At 38.4% G+C, this 20,714-nt stretch overlaps 2 protein-coding genes across 5 annotated transcripts in view; one reads left to right on the top strand and one right to left on the bottom strand.

Annotated features, from left to right (window-relative positions):
- Positions 1-20,714, bottom strand: part of IMMP2L (inner mitochondrial membrane peptidase subunit 2) — an 855,652-nt gene that overhangs the window by 412,614 nt on the left and 422,324 nt on the right. The window lies entirely within an intron of this gene.
- Positions 4,905-20,714, top strand: part of LRRN3 (leucine rich repeat neuronal 3) — a 36,601-nt gene continuing 20,791 nt past the window's right edge. The window contains exon 1 of the mRNA XM_059396557.1: positions 4,905-5,606. The gene's annotated coding sequence lies outside the window, so the exon portion shown is untranslated. The remainder of the gene's footprint in view (positions 5,607-20,714) is intronic.

Raw genomic sequence — 20,714 nt, 5'->3', positions numbered from 1 at the left:
TATTTAATCCTCCAAATGAAAAAATTAGGGATGCACAGAGAGAAGCCAAGATAAGCGATAGTTGGGAGCTACAGAGAAAGACAAGAAGGAAAGAGAGGGAGAAGGAAGTCTAAGGAAGAGACAGAGAGATTTATCTCCTTGATTTCTGACATCTTTCTCATTCCTGGTGGGTGAATTTCCTTCAGTGATAAAATTTCTTTTGTTCTTGAAGTGGGGTTCTATCCCTCATTAAAAAAAAATAAGACCTATATGGGGTTATAGAAAAATACAAATCTTATGTCCCTAATCACCCTCGGCATGGAAAGAGGTCATCTTGGGAGAGGCAGAAGGACGGGGTGGGGGGTCCCTGAGGGAGCAGCACATTTCTACGTCTTGCTCACTTGTCATAGAGGGAGGACATGCCAGCTTCGTTTATTTTTCTCTCTTACCTCCCCTCTAACAATCTTTGTTTCTTCTTGTGTCTGCTCAATTCTGATAGTCAAATTTGCATATTTTAGTATGTAAAGATCTCCTTCTTCTCCAGTTCAGATACTCTGTGGATCTCTGATTCTAAATGTTCACAAAAAGCCTTAATGAAGTCGTACAACCAAGTGAATACACTTGTGCCCCTGAACTACGAGCTTAAAAACTGTTAAAATGGTTAAGTTTACACTATATATTTTACCATAAGAAGAAAGTCATAATAAAAAATAAGACCCATAGTTGAATGGGAATCATTCTTGTTTCCAATTCTACTTTCTAAAACCCTTTTGAAAAAAGAAAATGAGAACTCTCTGATCCAACGTGCTTTTGTTCAACATTCTAACAAACAGCCAATGCCACTCCCCTTACATCATGCTTCTAACTTAATTAAGAGCTAATCTGCTATCAGAATTAGACTACAAAGGACCATGTCACTGAAGATCTTCTCAGTACAATGTCAGTCCCTCCTCATCAGTGGCCCATGCATAGTTATTTAGCTTTCTGAGCATATCAACTAACTTTCCAACTAGACACTGCCTTTCTTCAGAGCTCTATTTCTCAAACAGAGCCAGCAAATTCTTTCATTAATACTGAACAACCATAACTATATGAAAGCATCCACTGCCTAGTGTAAAAATTCATTCCTTTTTAAAATAGTATTTTATTTTTAGCATCCCTTGTTGCTGACTATATTGAATTGTTTGGCTCAGTCATCAATCAAGCATTCATTTATTTTATAAATGAATATTGGGTGGGTTGTAGTGTAAAAGAGCCTTGGCACGGTGGGCAGACAGAACCAAGTTCAAATTTTTGCCCCATTATTTCATGGTTTTCGTACATTGGGCAAGAAACCTAACTTCTCTGAGCCAATGTTTCTACACTGTCAAATGGGGATAAAACATCTATTTTATGTTGTAGGGATTCAATAACTTTTAAAACATACACAGTTAGTATTCAACAAATATTGTTTTCTCCATGTTTATGCAAGCTACAGTGCTTAAAGACAAATAAAATATAGACCTCTCCCAGGAGACTCTATAAACTAAAAATGGAAATGGGCCAAATTATAGAAACAACTGTAATACATTTTAAAAACATAAATGGTAGGGGGGAATAAAGATTGTGATTGTGAGAGATCATGTCTTGTTAGAGGGTCGGAAAAGACCTCACATGGGAAGTAGCATTTGCCCTGAGCTAATTTATTTAGGACCAGATAGAAGCCATGACCCAGAGGGAAGGTAGAAAGAACATTCAAACAAAGCAGAGAACTGGAACAGATGATGATGATGGTAATAACACTGACCGACAACAGTGACAATGACAAGAATGGCAATAATGGCGATGCAAACATCCATTCAAGCTTATTATATCCTAAGTTCTTCCCTAAGCTTTTGCACATATTAACTACATTAATCCTCATAACATTCCCAGGAGGAAACTGAGATGCAGAGATGTTAAGTTCTTGTTCAGGGTCACAAAGCTGGGAAGTGGAAAGGTAAGAACCCAACCCAGGTAGCCTGTTCCCAGAAAGTGCACTCTGACCCACTACCCAGACCACCCCTCTAATGAAAGTGAACAGAAGAGCAGTGCCCAGGATTCCAGGAAACAAGAAACCTTCCCATATTAATAGGAACTTCAACTATTAAATCAACACATAAATATTTATTACACCCTTATTGTTTATTTGATGATGAAGGCAGAACTTTTTCAACATACTTTAAGAGCTGTAATTATTCATTTATGTTTTAAAATCCTTAAAATACATTGTTATTAGAGCTGAATACGAGTTCAGGAAGCCCTGAAGATATTTACTACGAGGCAGCTGACCTACACAACCTCATAACACAGTATATTTGGAATGTGAAACTGCTCTGAAATTTTAGTGGGTTGTAAAGGTAAAAACTTGAGAAAAGAAAAAGAAGGAAAAAAATGGAAATGGGAAAGAAGAAAAAGTGGAGACTTATCAATTATTCAGTAGATGAGCGGGTGACATGGTACGAAAACCTTGGAAGATGGCGGGGTCTACCCTTGCTGTCTCTGACCAGCTGTGTGCACTTAGACAAGTCGCTTGACCTCTTAGGACTCAAGGTATTCGAGTCTAAAGAGTCCATGGTTCTCATTTGAAACTATTCACAATTGTACTGATTCAAAATTGCTGAAATCCTTCCTCAGTCACAGTTTAATGTTTTTCCATGGCACTTCATTATACAGAGGTGTTAAAGAAATTAAGTTTTTAGCACTTTTTTTTTGGAGAGCTACCTTTCGTATCTCCAGTTAATGGTTGATAACTGACGATCACCTGAACACACACTGATTCTAGGAAGTTCCTGATGTTCTTACGGCGAGAAGGAAACCACAGCCAAAGAACAAACTCGTCACCCTTTTCGTACAAAGCCAGAGTTATTTTTCTCTCTCACATTACAATCTCACTTCTAATGTTCCATGGTATGAGAACGATAAAAATGAAATCTTTTGTATTTGTCATGTGCTTACAGCAAAAGGACAATTGCAAAAAAAAAAGCAACCGCATCCCCATATGCTGAAGAAAAGCTAAACAATGAGGGAAAACAATTTCCTATGAGATAGCATAAGGTAGCAATTAAAAATATTCAACTTGCACTAAATTAAAACTTAGATTTTTCTTTGATTTCTTAAAGAGACTGAAATTTAAAATATTAGGTATGATTGCAGGTTTCATTTATAAACCAAGAAAGTGTTTTAATCATGCATCTGATTATCGCCACTTACATTCATTATGGAAGTGCATTATAATTGGTTTGATTACTGAATTTGTCAATTATACAGTCAATACCAATCAACCAAAATGGAATTCTTAAGGAACCAAGAGTATAAAACTAAAATTCCTTTCTTAAATAATTATCACAATTTTATCCTAATTCTTCCAATATGTGGAAATGTAACCCTGCAGATGTTGAAATGATATGGAATATGTAAGGAATTAAAGTTGGGGAAAATAAAATCAAGGGAGGGGTAATGAGGATGATTGTCACTATTATTACAAGTACGTTAAACCATATGTAGACACACTCCCTCTCAACACACTCCCTCTCAACATCCCCAACACTTGGTCATAATCCCTACCATTCACAGAACAACATTTAAGTGTTGCTGGTAAAGAATAAAGCCTTACAATACACTTTCTGAAATGAGTGTTAGTAGGTTAAGCAAGAAACTACCTTTGTCTGGAACTCATTTTTATTCAAAAGATTAGCAACCATTTGAATAAATTTTTAGAGAAGGAAAAAATAAAGCACTTGAGAACTTTAAAAAAAAAAACCCTACAGACAAAGCTAATGTATTTATAAATTTCCGGGTATTATGATTATAGAAACTTAAAACTATTGGTCTATGTCATTTCAATAAACGAGGAACAATCAGATGTGAAGCTTTTCTACCTCCCCCCGCAAATCTATTAACATGAAAATGTTATTTTTTTTACTCCACTAGAGGGCAGTCTCTCAAACTAGGGCTTGGAGCCATGAATCTAGCCTGTTTTTGACCTGTTGATAAATTAATTCTCATGTTCCAGTCTTCTCAACAAGATGTTCCTCTAGCATACTAATTAAGGTGGTAAAACAAGCATTTTTAAAATTGCTGTCTATGTACTCACAGGTGTTCTTTCAGAAATATACACTGCTATACTTTTCTGTGTTTCTTTTCTAAATTTCTGATAACTGGATACATTTTACATACATGGCATGTATTCCATATTTTCCTGGTAAATATAAATTCAGAATTACTAAGTCTAAGAATAAAGAGAAACAATTTTCCTGAGGGTTTAATTCATCAGAGTTGAAATACTTCCCCAAGAAGTATTTCCCAACACACTCCTAAATACACACACACAGAAATACTCACACAAACACCTTGACACATGTATCCGCTTATCTGTGGCCGTCAGATTAACTGCATCAGATATACAGAAATTACTATAATTGGAAATACTTATTTTTTGAAATACCCCCTCATAGGCCAGTGTTGTGAATTATAGAGAAAAAAAAAAACATATGCTTTATTTTTAAAATGTGGTCAATTCAGGTAAGAAATGTCATAGCTTAAAAAAAGGCTATTGAACAATAATCACATCAACACCAAATTAAGTAGAATCTACAGAAAACCAAATGCCTCTCAAAACAGTTTCAAGTTACTCTTCTTCAATCATATACAGCCACTGGCGAACTTTACAAAGAGGGAGTCAGAGGCGCTGCGTCTCCCCCAGGTGTTTTTAGTATTTGGAAAAATCCTTATTTGCAGCACATCCTGCTATTTTCAGAGAGAAAGCACAGTTTCTCTGGGTGAATGATAACCTAAAAATGGGAAAACTTGTCCAACATTTCTTCCTCTCAAAAAAAAAAAAAAAAAAAAAAAAGGGAGGGGGAGAAAGGATGGAGGAAGGAGCAGGGAGGAAAAGAGGAAGGAGGCAAGGCAGCAAGGAAGGAAGGAAAGGGAGAAGAGGAGAAAAGGAGGCAGGCAGGCAGGATGGAAGCAGGCAGGAAGGCAGGCAGGAAGGGAAGGGTACCTAGGAAAATATGCAAGCCGCTTTCATTTATTTGTATCCTAAGCAGCAGTGTCATAGAACAGACAGGTTGCTTCAGCCAACCAGACGGGAGCAGCTGCGAGTGCTACATCTTGGCAGTCCGAAGCGATTGGCTCCTCTCTGGGGAGCGGAGGGTGTTCAGTTATTAATGACCGCTGAGCAGGCAGCACCATGTCAGTGTGACAACTGATCGGGTGAACGATGCACCACTAACCACCATGGAAACAAGGAGAAAGCAAGCCAGCTCCCAGGATCTCTCTTCACGGGATTGAGAGCCTCCGCCTGCCGACCGACAGCAAGAGTTCCCGGAGAAAAGAAGGAACCCCGGGCTGCAGCCGCCTGCCTTCCTTTTCATCTTAGAATACCGAGAGAAGCTGGCTTGCATGTGCGCCCACCTCTAGTACATGTTTGTGTGTACTTTATTACACACACACACACACACACACACACACACACACACACGCACGCACGCACCTATTTACACCCGGGCAAGAACACAACCATGTGATTATCGCAACTGAAGAACTGAGGGAGCCCGCACAGAGGGACACGGAAGGTGGTGCATCACAGGAACTGCTTTTGCAAGGTAAGTTTAAAATATACATTTCTATTTAAATATGCTCTGTTTCTTCTTTGGTTGATGCTGGCCCCCACCCCCACCCCCAAATCCAAATTCTCCTTTGATGTTTTCTTCACGTCTGAATTCTAAAAAAGCATTCTTCTTTCCCTTTTACTTTGGAGGAGAAATTCAAACGCAAAAGCCCTCTGGCTTGGGGTATGCTGAGCTGTGTTTGTGGGATTCTCCAACATGCATTTTACTAGCTTGAACGCCCATCAGAGGATGTGAGTGGGAGAGAAAAAGCAGTGCTGGGGGGAGGGAGAGAGGGGAGAAGGGGCCAGTGGGAGTGGAGAGGGGAGGAAGGAGAAGGGGGGAATTTTCTTTTCTTTTCTTTTCTTTTTTTCCTTCGCATTATTTGTAATGAAAAGCGGTTCACACATCGGTCTGTATTTTGAAACCAACCCCCCCCCCAATGGGGCATTTTTCTCCCTTTCACCCAGCGGTGGAGATTAAGGCAAATGCTGCTGTGTGTCAAGAGCTAAAACCATTAAGCAGAGTGGCGGAATGAGCATATCACAAACAGTTATTGAATTTCTGCCAGGCTACATCTTACGGATTGGGGTAAATGACTTCCCTTTAATAACATCCTCCCGCTGGTCTGAAGGGACAGGGCAAACGTCTGATTGCTAATGCAGCTGCAACCGACAGGCGCGAGGTAAAAGGAGCCCAGGAACCAGAAGAGTTCTCATCTTCTTTGGTAATTAACAGAATCACAGCAGGGTGGCTTTAAAGTGCATTTGCTATTTCAGAAGATTTTTGTTCAGACCGACTACTATATTCCCTTTGCTTTTATTGAGCTATGTGGCTTAATTTGCCTCTAATTTATTTATTTTTAACAATATGCCCTTGTTTCCATGCCTCGAATTTTAGGGAGAGCATGCTATGAATGTGAGTAGAACCTTCCTAATTTAGAGAAAAGGGGATAATGTGAAGAATAAAAGGGCAAGAAGTAAGGATTCCAAAATATCTACCTGGGAAAGAGTGTGCCTGTCCTGGCACTATAAATATTACTCATATCCTACATTTCTCTTTAGTTTCAGAGGCAATGCCTTTGAGACAGAATTACTCTCAGTAAACTATGAGCATCTATGTACTGATGATTCATGGAATACCGTGTGGGTTAATTTCTACTTCCAGTCTTCTAAAAGGAAGCCAGCTACTTAGAATATGCTTTCAAAGAGACAACATCAATTGAGGATGTCCACAGAAACATTGATTCCCCCCTTTAATGGGTCCTGTAGAGACATTAAACCTAGTATTTGCATTTCGCCTTCTGGCGCTCTCTCTTCCCTTCCTTTAGTTCAACTGACCAAAGAGTTAATGGAGTCAGCTTCTTTCCAACTGCATGGTATTTTTTTCCCCCTACAACTGTGATTTCAGAGTTATGATTGGTTTCTTAGTTTAGAACATGAGCCAAAACCAAAAGACAATAACCAGTCCCTTAGATCCTGCCACTTTCCCATAAATGTGTCAAAATATGAGTCACTTTACAATATGTAAGAAGTCAATTAATTCCAGTGACCTTTGTAAATGATGACAATAAAGCAGCTCTGACAATGTGCCACTGGCTTCGATTTTCTCTCTGTAAAATGAACAAGTTTAAGAAGAGGTTTCCTGCTCAGAGTGAAAAATGAAAGGTGCTGAAGCATTAGCTCGCAGTATTGGCAGCCTTGCTCACCCTGCCTCAAACGCCACATGCGATCTATAGAAAAAACAAAATGATTTATTGCAAAGAGGAAAAGGGGTTTTCTTTGCTTTTCTGCTATTCATGAGAAGTGCTGCTTTTGCCACAGAACAAATCGGAGAATTTTGAGGTAGCTGCTAAGTTCCTAACCAAGAGGAAAAGCTGGAAGTAGATATTCAGCCTCCCGGTTTCAAACTCCTGGATAATGTAGCATTGCAGTATTGATTTCAGTTTTTCTTAGACCTTTTCCAGGGAAACTTTCCACACCAAACATAGACAGACTCAAATCCGACAGAGCCTATTTTTAAATTGCAATCAATGATACCTAAGAACAGTGGATTCACTCTTTAACCTTGGTAAAGCTCACATACATATTTTGTGGATTTCACAGATCAACACCGTGCCCACTTGAGTCTAGAAATACAATCATTCCCGTCCCCCCGTGTTGTCACCCTGTGTGTGCCGGTGAGTTTGGTGGTCTGATCAGCATCTACCAATGCCAGATGATGGACACAGGAACATGCCTGGAAGACTTAGCCGTAGTCTTTCCAGTCATGCAGCTATACCAGAAATAGCTTTCTGGCAAGACAAGCGTCAAAGGACCATCTTTTCAAGAGTGTCGCTTGTCACAGGCGACACACACTGAGTTAGAATGCTGATGAGTAGGTGGAATTTTTTTTTTCCTTTGGTTGTTATTGTTGCTGTTACTGGCTTCATAAACAGTGTTATCTGCCTTCTAGACCAGAAATTTAGGGATCTAGGAAAAAGGTAATCAACTTACAATTTGTTAACTGTATTTTATTATCTCTTTGTTCTTTTATACACCTATTGCTTCTTTTTTTTTCTCCTTTTTTCTCTTTTGCCACAAAATGGGCTTGGTGTTTTACTGCCCCCCCCAACTCTGAATTTTTTCTAGTGCAAAATTCCTATGTGATGTGGCATGGTGATCTTTATTGCAAACGAATTAAGTTGATCAGAAATGTTTGTAACCTGAGATTAAAAAATCACAATTATGTAAGTTAAATGTTATTACTTAGCAGCGCCTGAAGATGGTCACAGATAAGGTATCTGTTGGGGAATTTGAAGGAGACTATTAAAAAGAAGCTAGCATACTAAAAAAATGAGTCTAGCCTCAGTGAGGATGCCTCCAAAGAATAATTTAAAATGATGTAGCTTAGCCAATCTGAAGAAACAAGGGACACATCTGCAGTCCACCACAATGTTCCATATCTACCTGGTTCTAAGGATTTCATCACTTAGGTATCACTCTCTTGTCCCATGAAACTAAATAAAGCAGGTAAACACCGGGCAAGACATCCGCATGTTTTGTGTGTGCTGTCAGAGAGAGAGCTCTTTGATCCTGGCTAGCCAGTGAGTACTTCAGAAAGCTTCACTGTGTTGCAGCTGAACACAGGTCCCGCACAGAGCTCCGTGGATTCCTCCCTGCCTCTCTTCTGATAAAGTAATGTCTGCCTTGACATCCGGGAAGTAGAACATGGTAATAGTCCTTCCTCTGACCACAATGTAAAAGCAAATCGAATTCTAATATAAAGAAAGTAGGTGGTGCCAGAGGATAGGAAAAGTAATGGAGAAATAAAAATGTTTTCTTGCGTATGATGGGAGGGGTGGAAGAAGATTTGGGAGATGCTATTTAGAGGTCATTAAATACAGGGTGAGAAAAAAAATGCTCATCTCAAATCTTTATGAAGAAATACGGTACCCAGTCAGTCATCTACCGTATTTCCATAACCGTTATGCTTGTACAGAACTGCTTGCTAGTATGTTAATTTATCGTAGGCCACGATAAGGGAGGGCTTTTCCTTTTTTTAAGGTGCCACTAATAAGATCACATACACGGTTTTGGCATAAGAAAATGAAGAAGGAAAACATATTTTCATATAATAATGGAACTTTAGGATGGAAAGGACCTTTAAAAGATGGTCTAATATGCTCATCTCACAGGTGAGGAAACCGAGGCACAAAGGTTTTAACATCTTTAGTCGAAATCATATAGCTCTTTATGAAGGCCTAGAGTAGGTCCCTTTAGAGCGCTCCCTCCAGCACTTCGTTAAAACTCCACTACTCAGTCTCTCACATATTTTTTTTAAAGAAAGAAGCATATAGATCTATGCAAAAAAAAAAAAATCATAAAACTTAAGGAAATGTTTATCAGATAGTCAGATACTTAAAGAGCAAAAGCAGGCATTCAACCCTAGAAGCAATAACAATTTCTTAAGTATATACACCCAAATATTTCAAACTGATCATCTTTTGGATATAGTCCACTATGTTTTGTAAAGAGTCATAAAAATAAGAGCTTTGCCCTGTTTTTAAAAACATCTTAATAGCATTATTGCTACTCTTCAGCTATAGAGATTCAACTATTGGTCATCCATGAGAAGTTTTTCCAGGGATTTTGAAGAGAATCTCAACCTCCTTTTTTAGTGAGTTTCACTGTAACATTTTAAGGCACTTACATGTGCTCTCATTAAATACAGTGTCTATTCTCGGGGTCCGTGCTCAGCTTCCACATCTTACTGAAAAACAATGAGGACATTTCTCAGGATAGCAATCCCTACTTCCTGCTCTCCATCTCCCCATCTGGCCTTACCTTTTCATTTCCAAAGTTTGAGTGAGACTCTCTGGGCAATGACATCTCCCCCTTAATTTCCCAGCCCCCCCCCCTTTTTTTTTTTCCTTTCTGGAGAATTTTTCTTGGTTTCTAAATGTGTTCTCCAAATTTTACTTAGGATAATAGTAATGAACTGGCTCAAAAACTTTGGGAAAGTAAAAAAGGATATTAAAAAAGAAACATAATACTTGTGAATATTTGTTTAGAGCAATATTGGTTTGCAGAGCACTTTCTCAACAACGATATTTGCTCCCCACGACAATTTGGTAAGGCAGGTATAATGCTATCTTCTTCCTTTTAAGATTAGAGAAGGAGGTCTCATGAGGTTAGAGATTTGCCACAGGCAGGGAGCTAACATGTGGAGAAGTCAGGGTCTTCTGACTACAAAGATGGGTACAGCACTGATCATGGTACCTGGCTTAGAGTCTGTTAGAAATATGCCCTCCCATTTTCCTGTACTCCCACTCTAGACTTAACCTTCTAAGTTCTGTGTCCTTTGCACCATATCCCTCTAGGTGGGCAGATTTTTACAAATAAAAATCTGTACTTCTTAATTTAATTCAGAGCTAATGATATGACTGAGTTAAACATGAAAAACACAACCAACATCTATTCTTGGAGAAAAATGTTGCATGTTGTTCGACCGACTCATCTATAGGTTTGTCTGAGAGCATTAACACTCTGATGAACAGTTGGCAAAGGCCTCAAAAACTGGATACCATGGAAGGAATAAATTACTTAGGCAAGTTCCACGTTGCTGGAAAATTATGAACAAAGTCCTCAAAAATCACCCGATGTATCTATCACCAGTGGGTAAAGTGTCAACATAAAAGCAACTTTGGCATCTCCTTCCTGGTTAGTCTGTCTTAGGGAGATAAGGACATACAAAGACCTCAATAAGCCAGTAGGTGTATTCACATTATTCTTAGAGCCCTCTAGGGGAAACTGCGTCTTCCAAAAGTAATACTGTCCTCCGAATAGGTGAAAACGCCTAAAATACATTTACGAAAGGTTGTCATACAAAGTTTTATTTCCAGAAAGGGAAGTATTCCACACATAATAATCCTTCCTTGGTAGGAAGGAGTGTAAACATTTTTTTCTACCATTTTTTTCCATGTCTGAATTGAAAAGGCTCACGGACTCCCCAAAGACCGGCTGAATCAATTAAGGGCCTAGCATTGACAGGAAACACTTTCTGTTTCCAGAGGCCTGAAACCCCTGGGATTTAATTCCCTGAAGAGTAAGAGAGGAGGCAGTGTTTCCTGACTTGTTCATTGCAGAGAGTCCAGGAACAGGGGAAATGCATTCATTCCCCTGGGACCAAGCCTGCAAACGTGCCACAGACTGAGCAATGGCCCTCAGGAAGGCTCAGGACTCCCAGTGCTTACGATGACTTACATATTGCTATGTATTTTGACTACTGAAAATATTTAAAGACGCCTCATTTTCATTGTGGTAGAGAAGATTGACTTGTGCTTATTACAAGTTTTCTCTAAAATTACAAAACTGCATTAATATAATGACTGCAAAGAAACAAAGGCAAATATTTTGGTAGATTCATTCCACAAGAGTAAAATTTATCCATAATATCGTACAGTCTCATAATTCTGAAAGGTCGAGGCACTTAAATTACATTGTCAGCTAATTTACGCTTTACATTTGTTAAGAAAAAAATAAAAAATTCAAAAACATTTTTAAACAGACATGTATTTTGAGAGACACAATTCATACTGGCCTTTATATCTCCTTAGGGTATTTTTCTCGCCACTATATTCATATGCCCAAGACATAATGATCTTATCATTGTTTGCTAACAGTGTCTCTGGGCTCCACATCGAATTTTATTTTCATCGAAAATTGGTCACCCAGAATCACCAATTACTTAATCTATTCCACAAAGAGTATATGGGACCACAGTGGCCTTTATTGGAATTTCAATAGTTGCAAGGGGTAATTTGAAAATACATCTAGATAGATCATATTTTGATTTCTACAAAGGCTGAGGGGTGAGTGGCCTTCCACTGCATCTGCCTACGGACTAAGAACAAAACAATAAAGTAGGCAAAATGGGGATCAGTCCAGGTGACCATGCTGCATCATTTAAGAGAAAGCGCAATCGGATGGAAAGAGATGCCACCGCTGTATGTGGGGGGAGAAAGACGTTCTAAGCACATACAGACCTTGGAAGCTCTATTCCTAGTAATCTTTGAATGAAAATCATATGCCATTATAAGACATGAGCTTAGACTGCAGGCATCCAACAAGTCCATTTCTTGTGTGAATAGCTGAACTGACTGAACACATAATTTATATTTGTTCCTCTTCTCTAGTTTATCACCCCTGCGTTTTGTTTTGTTTTGTTTTTTTACACAAACACTACAGCTGCTCAAGGAGTGTCATCAGGTGATGTTCGGCTAACTTTTTAAAATCAGTGAGGCATTTGCCAAACTTCAATTTCCATAATCAGTTACTTTATTTCTAATGAGCAAGCAAAGTCCATGTAAACATCTGAGGCTCAGCTCTCATTTACACTATAAATTGTATCACAGTGTGCTACTGTTGGACAAAACACTCAAGGAAGTGAAGAATTAAATGTTTTATGACATAAAATACTTCCAGTAGAGACCTTAAGAGTTCAGATCGCATTATCTCTTCGATAACCCTTTGCTGGCTAATAAGGGCATGGTCGTAATATTAGCAGATCTCGTTTATTACAGACAGGCGTTCTCTGTGCCCAACACTGTGCTGAGCACGTGGCAGGTGTTTTCCCTTGTAATTCTCATAAAAACCACATGGAGCAAATACTGTTACTAACCCCACTTTACAAATGAGGAAATTAAGGCTTAAAGAAGAAAAGCAACTTGCCTCCACTCATGAAAGGCAAAACAGGAAAAGGAACCTAGGTCGGTTTGGCTGTAAAAAACATGGCTTTTGTGCAAATGTGGCAACACTGCCTCTTGTTGGTTGCGCCCTAATAGAAGTCGCCCATACTGCCTTCTAGGAGTCCGATTCGCTAAGAAAACATAATCATTCCATTTCTCATTTCATGCCATGCATTCTGCTCAGACGAGGATATGATCTTGCAAGATTCATTCCTATTGTCTTTTTGTTATTGTTGTTTCTCAAGGAAGAGGGATGACTGACTTATTTATATGTGGGTATCACTATTGGATTAACTCAAATGATTTTTGCGTTTGGTTCACAGCCAGACTTGAGACTGGCAGCTCATAGTCCTCTTCTAGGTTTTTTCCATCAATAGAGTTCAACATGCTTCTTCACCTATGGCCATGCACTGTAATAACTGGCACAATGGGAAAAATACAAAGCTTAGCTTGTAAGTCTCAATTGTCATAATTTAGAACAGTCTGTCCACAACCCTAATTCCAATCTGTGGATCCTTTCTTACTCCTGAATTCTATTTTAAACCAGAAGCATGAATTCTCTTTTAAAACAGTGAATACTGGGCACCTGGGTGGCTCAGTGGGTTAATCTCTGTCTTTGGCTCAGGTCATGACCTCAGGGTCCTGGGATCAAGTCCCACATCGGGCTCTCTGCCTACCTCTCTGCCTACTTGTGATCTCTCTGTCAAATAAATAAAATATTTTAAAAACAAAACAAAAAACAGTGAATACTATTTCACTTCTAATATGATCATCAACTTTCAATGAAGTTCATCAATCCTCCTCAGTATTAATAAGCTTCTAGCTCTGCAAAGTTAATAGACAAAATCTGTTTTTCAAACTGAGCATGCTGAGCCAAACCTAAAACTTCAGCAGAAGTGTTCTCAATGCCAGCTGTTTGCAAAACTTCAGCATTTCTTACTGAGTGACCTCCTCAAAGAGCTATCTGGGGAGTCCTTCAGCGTGAGTGTCCTACATAGGAAAAGCTGAATGTGAAATTAAGGCCAAAATGTTACTAAGGATTCATCCCATGATTAGGAATAGGGTTTCAAGAGCTCATGTTCGTGTATATTTTCTTTTCAGAAGGAAGATTTTTTTTTTTAAATGTAACTAATTGGACAAATGAAAAATGAATTCAAGTTTGAGGTGATAAACAGCAAAGATATCCATGTCTCATGAAAAACCCAACTTAACACATCTAAGAAATAAAAGATGTGTAAATTTTAGTTTAAAGTTTTAGATTTTTTTTCTTTTTCCCTATGACCTCTTACATTTCTATACAACAGTGAGGAGCAGAGAGTAGAGAGGAAATGCTGGCCGGCTTCTCAACATGTACCATGGCCTGGATCCTAGTTATGTTCTTTCATACCCCATGTCACCCAAGTGCACAGCCCCACATAGGAACATAATGGAGAAGCAAATATCTGACTCCAAAACCTCTTGTATGAAAACCACGTTACTGTGCCTCCCACAGCACATATTTCTTAGAATAAGCATAATACATTTCTCTTTTGAGGAGCATTATACTTTTTATGCAGAAGTATCCAACAGCAGGTTCCTTCTATAGTTTTAAGCTTCTCAGAAAGATCAAAGGGAGTTTATATAATAATTAAGCAAATTTGACAGTTTTACCACCTGGTGCAACCTGATAGTATTTCAAGAATGACGTAATGAACATTTAACAAAACTCAACTAACTTAAAATAAAAGTATTACCTGGGGATTTTTTTACTCAGACATTCTCATTAATCTGTATCACCTTAGAAGTATAGTGTGTTTTTTAAAAAAAAAAATCATGGTTGAATTCCAGAAGTACTTATGAACAGCTAAGATCTTTATCATTTCTTAGGGAATGCAAAACAGTAACAAAATAAGAGAATTTTTCTTTACTATGAATATCTCGCAAATTAAACACAGAACAAGATTTCAACTCCATCTTTCATCCCTGAATGATGCTTATCAGATTTGGGAAATATTTGAAAACTTCCTTCTATTTTTAAATATTGTAAACACCTAGGAAAGATGATGAACACTTACAAGTTTAAATCTTCCCCATAAAGAAGCCCCAGTAATAGCTCCTTGACTTCCACATCCTGTCCCCTCCCCTTTCCACACCATACTGAAGGGAATGGTGTATCGAGTTCTTAACCTCACTTAAGCAAGGAGCTTCCTGTTGGACATAATCATGTTAAATTATAAATCAGTGCGATACTCTGTACTTTACTTGATTGAGATGTCCATGAATCTTTGAAAGGAGATATATTCTAAGATAATATACCACTTAGGCATTCATTTAGACATGTCATATCATGGTCATTTACTCAATCACCACGGATACAGGCAGATCAATAAATGGAATCTCAAGAATTGATAAGGAATGATGTATGTATGACACAGCAAACAGAACCAAATCTATCTATCTATCTAAAGTTTCCCATCTTAAGAGGTACTATCCTATCAAGATTTGGAAGGTACCATATTCCAAAACTATTGCTAAATACATTCATTGTCTAAATGTTATAAATATGTTTGTACATTTTGCTTCATTTTTAATATGAAATCAAAGGTTGTTAGGCTGTTTCTGGGATGAATTCCATCAAATTCACTTGGGTGCTTATTTTTAACACAGAATATTAGAATCTCTGGAAGAATGTAAGAATCCCTCATGATTTTTTTTTAAATCTTATTTATTTATTTATCTATTTATTTATTTATATTCAGCACCAAGTCTCAGAACTGATGGTTAAAGATTCAGGCCCTTTTCCTTTGTCCATTGTCTGCCACTGTTATTTCAGGTTTGTAAAGATTGCCTGTTTGTAACAATTGATTGCCTGAATTGATACAAAATATGCATAAAACAGGTACACTATGTGGCGCTTTTCCCCAGAGAAGATTGGGAATAGGATATGGCTAAATGAGTTGGGGATTTTGATAAGGGATCTGACAGACATTCAAGTGGATGCTTTTAGTAATATGCTTGTAAGTCTGTCATATCGACAGTCCCTATCTCCACTGCCATTCAAAGTCATTTCTTGGCTCTCAGATAATGCCTGTAGCATGGTAGGGTACAGATCCTTAGGGGAAGTATCTACCAGAAGTGGGCAATACCTTTTATTCCCACATGCTCGTGAACTCCTATTTTCATGTACTATAGCACATTTCACGTGCAACTCAACTGAAGGTCACCCAGAGACTGCCCACTGACACCGTTAATGAATGAATTCTATACTGCCTGTTGATTTGCTTTCAGATGCCACCAACTAATACAAGGAGTCAGAACTGGTATAACAAAATTGTCAAACTGAGAGAGATTTTATAGATATTAGGTCACTGCTCCGAGTGACTCATTACTTAAATACATAACTGGAACCAGAAACCAGGTAATTCGGTCCTTGCCTGGTGGTTATTTCACAGCACATTGACTGTGATGGTAGGGTTTCAGAAAGATTGGGCCATATGCTCCCATCAAATCATTCATTTTCTTAAGCACCATTATGACCAAAAGTTCCCAAAGTCAACCCTGCAGGGAAATTCAGCCACGCCTTCTTTGTGAACCTTACAACCTTACAACCTCACTTAGCTGCTGGGAGTCTCACAGATGCCCCGTTCATTCTCCAGTCACTTTTCAAGATGCATTTTAGAGTGGCATTTCATTGACAGTAACATGTTGTTGCTGTTCTGCATCAAGCATGTTGAAGTATTTGGGACTGGGGTTTTGAATATGTGCCCTAGAGCAATTTTAGCTGAAGAGTTGTTTTGTTTCTCTTTTAAGTCACGGAAAGAGAGGGAGTAAGAGAGAAATTCTTAAAAGGAAAAACACACCAAAAAATGGCAATTATACAAAAAGTTTCATATTTACCCAAAACAGAAATAAAATGATCCCAGTTCTTTGTGCTACTGCACCGGAAATTTCTTCTCTTCTGGGACATTCCATCTCAAATGTAAAAGAGACTATTCTATGCCAATCCTCTTTGCTGGGGCCCTAAGAAACTTTGTAACACATGCAAAATAACTGCAATCTTTGAAATTACAAATCGCATTGCCAAGTTATTTTTGTGAACTTTTAAGCCCCTGATGTAAGTTTCATCCCCAAAGAATGCAGAATCTAGAATAATGGACACTCAAGCCCCTGAGTCACTGACTAAAATTTTTACATTGCTGACAAACTTCAGTACCACTGTGTCCATTTATTATAGTTATTTCATAGACATAGTTCTCCTTTTTCTCTCATGTGAAAAATCCTTCTTGTGAATACAAATGAATAATTTTTTAAAAGATTTTTATTTATTTATTTGGCAGAGAGAGATCACGAGTAGGCGGGGGGGGGGGGGGGAGCAGGCTCCCTGCCGAGCAGAAAACCCAATGTGGGACTCAATCCCAGGACCCTGAGATCATGACCTGAGCTGAAGGCAGAGGCTTTAACCCACTGAGCCACCCAGGTGCCCCACAAATGAATAATGTTTAAGTTACACTTTAGCAATCTAACTTTGTTTTCCCCAAAATGTAACCACATCTTAAGAAAAGACAACTGTCCTATTCTACCATCTCAGAAAAGCTGTATTAACATTTTTGTAGATTTAGTTAACAACTGTATTTCTCTAGCTATTCCAATGCCATCTTAATATAAGCACGCATGCACAAACACAAATACTGGACTTAAAACAATTTGCCAACTGCTAACAATTTCTTACTAATTTGCAAACATTTCAATTAAGTCTAGCCCCACTTACTTGTACCTGGTCTCAGATAATATTTCTGCTTTAAAGACATGCCATATAACTGAGATGACAAGTATTGTGGTGACTTTTAAGAGTTATTTTCATAGAAAATGGTGGGGAAAAAAATCCACTGGCCAATAAAATTCTGCAATCTTTAATGGAAATTAAGTCAAAGCCCATTCAAGTAGCTTTATTTTGCTCTGCCATTTCTCCTGTTCTCACATTTCCACCTTCAAAATTAGTCTAAGTTACAACAAATTCTAATAAGCTATAACCATTACTATGACTATTAGTTTGATAGTGATTAACATTTAGTGATTACTTTGTATGTTTCTGATGCAGTAATAAGAACTTTTTGTACTAAGAATCTTTAATGCATTATTTCTTTTAATTTTCACTACATGCCTCCGTGTAGATACTGTTATCACCCATCTTTTAATACATAAGGAATCAGTGCAAAGGAAGAGAGAGAATTAGAGTCCATGTCTGATCCTTCCGTTACCAGACTGCATCTACTGACCGCCATTTTAAGAGTCAGAGAGTAGGAGAACTAGATCAAGCACTTGTATTGGCTAGTTAAGAAATCTTAAGGTTAAGTGTGGGGCAAAGTGGGAACAGTGAAAAGTGATATTCCTATGATACTGCTTTGGAGGAAAGGCTATACTTTCATTTTCAATTTTCAAGCATAACACCACTCATGTATCTGGGTGTGGGCTTATTCTCAGGCAACATTTCTGAAAGTTAACCTTGCTTTAAAAAAAAAAAAAAAAAAGACTCCTACTGTTGAAGAATTCCTTCTGTCATTCCTTCATGCATGCCTTCATTTTTCACAGCTCTAGCTGGTTTTACTGAGTTGGAAAGGATGGAACCCCAGGTAGAAAGGAGATAGAAGTCACACAATTCTCTTTTCTCCCACTCCCTCTGTGTCCTGCTGTCCCATAAATGTATAGTTCTGTAAGCCACAGTTTAGTATTATTCTAGGGAATGAAAGTGTCTTTTGTCATCTGCTTTAGATTTACCAAATACAACCTTTCGGTCTAGAAATGTTCTCTCATCTGCTGCTAGTGCTCCCAGATTATATAGTTTGAGTATCATTATTCTGTCAGTTGAGTAACTAACACCATCATTTCAATTGCTGCTGCTCTGTTTAAAAAGAGAAGAGGGGATATTACACATACAAGTATTAGGTATGGGTGCCAGCAATAGTTTAAAATGGTGCTAAATAATAGGAAAGCCTCATCATTAATCCCTCTACTTCGTCTTTTTGGGGTTTGGCTTTTTGAAACACCTGCTAAAGAAAGATTTTTAGATGTGGGGAAAAGGAGGGTTAACGTTAGTAGGGATGGAAAATGTGGAGGACTTGCCAAGGGGAAGCAGGGAAAGATACATTAATGTATTCTGGTAAGTTGTAAGCTGCACCATTCATTAATTAAAAATAGGCACACAGACACCCAGGCTCTCATTCCATTGGAAGCAGAAGCAAAATCTCAAACTAGAGAGTCATGACTTCAGGAACAATGGGTAATAAAAGAAAAGCAAGCAGAGGGAAGGGGACAGTCTGATGCACATGAGAGAAGGAAAAATAAGGGGAAGGGAAAAGGAGTCGCAGGCACAATAGCAGTTAGAAGTGATCTGGGGGAAGCGTACGGGTCCACTTGTGAAAATACAGAGACAAAAAAGCTTGACCGCAGACGTCCAAGAGCTCCCTCCCAGGGCAGAACAATTTCTATTGCTACACCAAAGGAATCAGGAAAACAGAAATGTACTCATTTCTGTAGATTGAAAATTTAGAAATAAATTTGTATTTCCAAATAAAAGAATCCCAAAACCTTTTAAAGTGCCCTTTAAGAGTCCTTTGATCCTCTAAGATAAACCAAGGAATCCGAGTGTCAGTATGTTGAAAAATGACCAAACAGATGTCAAATAACCTTCATTTTGCAACAACCACCTTCGATGAATCTGACATCTAGTTATCCCACTTAACATCATGTATGAAACTCAGAAATTATGCAGCCAAAGAATGGAATACTAATTCATGACAGCACGTGGAAAGGAGCAGATGAGAACAAAATACCACAAAAGTATATAAATTGACCAAATGAGACTGCATATGTTACCATCTTCTATGACAACAGGTACTTATTGACTGACAATTTACATCTGGTTTTCTTCCCTATTCTGCAAATCACAAAAATGGGTTGCTGTGGCAACTGTCATGTGCTATTTAGCTTGCTGGAAGGAAGAAACAAAACAAACAAAAACCTCAAAGTATCTTTTAAGACACAAATACAGCATGCCTTTTTTATTGTTCTTCTGCCCCAAGAGAACGAATCTCCTGACAGTAGATTTATTTCTTCATAGACTTAAAACTGGGCTTGCTTTCTGTCATTTGCATTTTTTACCATGTATACTACAAATTAATGCAAGTAGGAAAGAAAAAAAATCCATAGAAATATAAAGGAGATGGATACAGATTGCCTGAGTCACATGAATGTGATAGGGCCGTGGTCATATATAGCATCCCCACTTTTATCATCGGCAGCTCCTTTAGCCAATGTAACTCCACTGATGTATGTATCAAATTCATGCATGATATGCCGAGGAATATACTAAGAGCTTGACTCTTAAAGCATCAGCAAGGGAAGCTTATTTTTCTGAACTGAAGACAAGAGCAGGGGCCAAAGAGAAGATCATTGATTTTCACAGACGCACATTCTTAATCTCCCAGTAACACATAACACAGTCTGTTCACAAAGATGCTACGTGGGACCTTAGAACACACCAGGTTACCAACATCTGTGCACCATGGAGCAAGCAAATTAACAGCTCCACACTGAAGCAGGAAGAATACTCATCTCTTACGTACTTGCTTCTCCCCTGGGACCTACAAGAGTGAAAGCAAATATGTAGAACGTTAAGGCCCTGAAAATGGAACAATGAAAGCTCCAGTCATTGTTCTCCTTACGGAATGTTAAGTTAGATAACTTTTCCAACTCCCCAGATAGTGCTCAGGTCGGGGAAGGTCCACTCTTTGAAAGAGCTCAGTTATCAGCTCCCAAAACAATAGAAGTCTCTTCCTTCTGGAAGTTCCGGGAGTTTGAGCAGGCTAACTTAAAAAACAAACAGGTCCGTATCCCCCCCC

The sequence above is a fragment of the Mustela nigripes genome, chromosome 4 (genome assembly GCF_022355385.1).
Source record: "Mustela nigripes isolate SB6536 chromosome 4, MUSNIG.SB6536, whole genome shotgun sequence".
Taxonomy (NCBI): Eukaryota; Metazoa; Chordata; class Mammalia; order Carnivora; family Mustelidae; genus Mustela; species Mustela nigripes.
This window is presented reverse-complemented; position numbering and strand designations above follow the sequence as displayed.